This window comes from Rhincodon typus, chromosome 6 (genome assembly GCF_021869965.1).
Source record: "Rhincodon typus isolate 14 chromosome 6, sRhiTyp1.1, whole genome shotgun sequence".
Classification (NCBI taxonomy): Eukaryota; Metazoa; Chordata; class Chondrichthyes; order Orectolobiformes; family Rhincodontidae; genus Rhincodon; species Rhincodon typus.
The window spans coordinates 25549132-25553187 of NC_063337.1; the positions used below are offsets into that span (position 1 = coordinate 25549132).

The 4056-nt window shown below is 36.8% G+C and overlaps 1 long non-coding RNA gene across 1 annotated transcript in view; it reads right to left on the bottom strand.

Annotated features, from left to right (window-relative positions):
* Positions 1-1521: 1521 nt before the first annotated feature.
* LOC109932076 overlaps positions 1522-4056 on the bottom strand; it is a 38694-nt gene continuing 36159 nt past the window's right edge. Inside the window, exon 3 of the long non-coding RNA XR_002260864.2 lies at positions 1522-2847. This is a non-coding gene — a long non-coding RNA (uncharacterized LOC109932076). The remainder of the gene's footprint in view (positions 2848-4056) is intronic.

The following is a 4056-nucleotide window of genomic DNA, read 5'->3' on the forward strand; positions in this document are numbered from 1 at the left end:
TATCTGGTTCAGAGCATTCTGTCCAAAGGAGATACTGACTTAAATGACTGATTTATCAAATACACTCTTACATAACGTGCAATAATAATTATTACATTTGAAAACATGGTTGAGAACAGTCTTGGTACACAGGTCCTAAAATGCACTGCTTGGGGGATTCAACTGATGCATTCAAAGGGAGTTTGAGTGTTATTTGAAAAGCAAGTGTCCAGGGTTACACAGACAATGTGAGAAAATGGCAATAAATGAAGTGCCCATTCAAAGAACCAATACAGACGTAATGGGCCAAAAGGATTAATTAAAAAAAACATCCTTTGTATTTTTCAGCATAGTCCGAAAAGGCTACATTCAGGGTGAAGTTAGCAATCCTTTCTGCTGTTTCCAGAATTGACGTAATGATGCAAAACTGCTCTCTAGTTCTCAATGCTATACCCCTGAACATACTCCCATATTATGCACACAGTAACTCAATTAATTTTTTTACTACTAATAATTTTGGGATGAAGATCAAGAATTCATTAATGAAAACTCCACAAGTGTGGGCTGCAATGAGTAGCTTGTCAAATTTTTCCTTTCTATCATTAATAGCCATCCACAATAATATTCTAAATCAGGAACATACAATTGAAGCTTGGGCCCACTAGGTTTTCAGACCAGCCAAAAATCTACATTGTACTCAATGCATTAATTTATCAAGCCAAATGAATGCACGAAAATTAACAATAGCCTTTTTGATCAAGAATGGATGTACACAATTTGTATTGAATGTAATAATAGATCAAATAGAGGGCTGAATTATTCTTTTCTAAATCATTGTGATCTCTATTAGCCTATCAGCTTTCAAATAACAGATCAAAGATCAACGTTAAAAATATAAAAGATGAAATCACAACTGGAGGAACTGGAATGTGGTTCAGAGTAGCAATGCAGGTTAGATCCCAATTCACCCGATGAAGGCTTGGGACCTACCTCCTCACCCCTCCCCCAAAAGGAGAAGGCAATGACAAATTGACACTTTTATCAGTGTCAAGAACACTGCTTGAGATGAAGCATCTGCAGATAATGTGCCATACAACCTGCTCTAGGATGAGAACACAAGAATAAGTGAATTGGTAAATTTGTGGGGCTCTTTTCTGTCAAAAACTGAAAAGACAGATACTCAGGCTTGCTGACTCTTCTCATCAAAGCTAAACCAATGGAAAAGCATTACTTGCTGGAGGTCAAGATTATACATTATGCCAAATACATGCCATTTTGATGAAGAATGCCACCTGAAATAGTACATTGTCCTTCTCTTTTAGTTACTGACTACATTTCCTGCATTTTAAGATTTGTCTTTCAGATTTATTATATTCATTACTCTTTGCTTCAGTGCAAGGTTAGTGGTCTCCAACTCGTTCACATTCAGGCAGTAAACAAATAAATACATCACTTCTGAAATTTGTGAAGGAAGAAATAACCTCAATAGTAGTTTATCATATGGTGGAGCGCAAAGTTAAAAAAAAAAAATGCTTGATGAACTCAGGCTTTAGTTCAGTTTATTAACCGAACACAAGTTGACAGCATCATTCATAAATTCAGATTAATACCAGTCTTATTACTCGAATGCAGGGTTGTATCAAGACTTCCCTAACTCATGGATGCTTGTCATTCCTCCAAGTCACAGCAGATATTCTTTTCTGTTTTTGTAATTTCCAAGTTAAAATGTGCATCTTGAGGCAGGCTGATCTATTCACGTGAACTCCCCAAACTCGAGTTACTCTGGTGGAATGAGTCATCTGGTGTGAGTGAAAGGCATCAAGTCTGATCAGCAGCTCACCTCAAGCTGGAGAAAAACATTTAACTGGGGGGAAAAACTGCAGCTCATGGATGTAAGAATTCAGACAATTAATGCAACTGAAATGCTATGAAAATGAAAAGATGTCACAAATAATAAATTGATTACTCTAATATCTGGTTCAGAGCATTCTGTCCAAAGGAGATAACTGACTTAAATGAAAGATCTATCAAATACACTCTTACATAATGTTCAACAGTAAATATTACATATTTGAAAACACAGTTGAGTGCAGGCTGGGTACTCAGGGTCTGAAAGGCACTGCTTGGGAAGTTCAACTGATGTATTCAAAAGGAGTTTGAGTGTTATTTGGAAAGCAAGTGTCCAGGCTTACACAGAAATGGTGGGAAAATGGCAATAAATGAAGTGTCCATTCAAAGATCCAATACAGATGTGATGGGCCAAATGGCCTCTTGCTGTGCGATAGTCATTTGGTGATTCTGAGGATGTAATTTCAAAGATAAAATATCTTCTGCAGTTCACTTTTATTTTAATGAATTTCAGAATTCGTATCTTTTCAATACAGAAAACAAATGATACAAGGTTAAAATGTACTGATATCTTGCAATCGAGTACTTAATACCAAGTATTTTACAAAAGCTTTGTATAACACTTCGCAATTTCCTTGTATGAATTTTACTCAACAAGTCTACATTCTTAAGTTAATAGCAGCCCCTGCTTAAGGATTATATTACTTTTCAGCTCGATTCTTTACTAAATTACATTACAACATGTTATAGGCAGCACTGTTATAAGATTTTACAACATGCACTTTTAGACTTTTCTCTGCTTAAAGAGCTACCACTTAAATTAAAGGGAGTCCTACTGGAGATGCTCTTAAACGAATGCATATTGAATGTGGTAAGACATGGGGGTTAAAAATAATTGCGAAAATAAATATTGTTTTCTTCTGCAGGCAAAAGTTCTCTGGGTGACAAATGGTTAATGACTTCCAACTCGGTCCCTGGGAATAAGTCGCAATTCTGATCCATGCTTTAGGAAAATATTTCCTGTAATAAAAGAGCCATTATAAGAAAACTGGTTAGTAAAAGCATACAGAATGTTCTTAAAGTATTTATCTGACGTGACTACTTAAATTGTTTATGCTTCCTACATTTATGGAATATTGTGTGCATCTTAAAAGACAACCACAGTGTAAACAGAACAGCTAACTATTTCACAGACCTTCTTATTTTTCTATTCTAATTGTATTAAATAACTTGAACTTACTATGGTTTTGAAATGATACTGTAACACAACAAACATCAAACCTTACAAGCAAAAGGTAATTTTTTTACAAGAGTTCAAAGGAGCTATTAACCAATTCATGCATTACTATTCTATAATTTGAAGACCCATGTAATTATTTTCCATTACAAAATATGCAGAAAATATGCCATTAGACATAGGCCAGCAAAAGTTGTCCATTTAGTTCATTGAGTCTGCTTCATTATTCAATGAGATCATGACTGATCTGATAATCCTAAACTCCACTTGCCTGCCTTTATCCCATACCCCTCGATTCCCTTACTGATTAAAATATGTCTACCTCAGCTTTGAATATACCTAACGACCCAGCCCGGACAACCTTCTATGGCAAAGAATTCCACAGAATCACTCTGCTCAGAGAAGAATTTCCTCATCTCGGTCTTAAATGGGTGACACCTTACTCTGAGATTATGCTCTCTCATTCCAGCTCTTCCAGCAGGGTGAACAACGTCTCCGCATCTACCTTGTAAAGCCCCTGAGGAATCTTCCATGTTTCCATAGATTGCCGCTTGTTCTTCTAAACTCCCAATGAGTACAAGATCACCCTCACCTTATAAGAAATGCCCTCCATATTCAGAATCAACCCGCTGAACCTTCTCTGGAGTACCTCCAATGCCAGTATATCTTTCCTTAGATAAGGGACCCAAACCGTTCATGATGTTCTAGGTGCCATTCATTCATGCCTTGTAATGTTATAGCAAAACTTTATTTTCATAGTCCATTCCCTTTGAGATAAAAGCCAACATTTCACTTCACTTCCATATTACCTTCTGAACTTGTAACCTAGCTTTTTCTCATGTAGCCATTTTATAGAACAAATAAAGGGATCCCCACATTTGAGACAGGAAAGTCCATTCAGGGCTCCTTCAGAAATGCAGGGCTGCATTTTTATTTGGACAGTTTTTTTTTTGGGGGGGGGGGGGGCAGAGGGGGTGGAGTAAGGGGGGGCG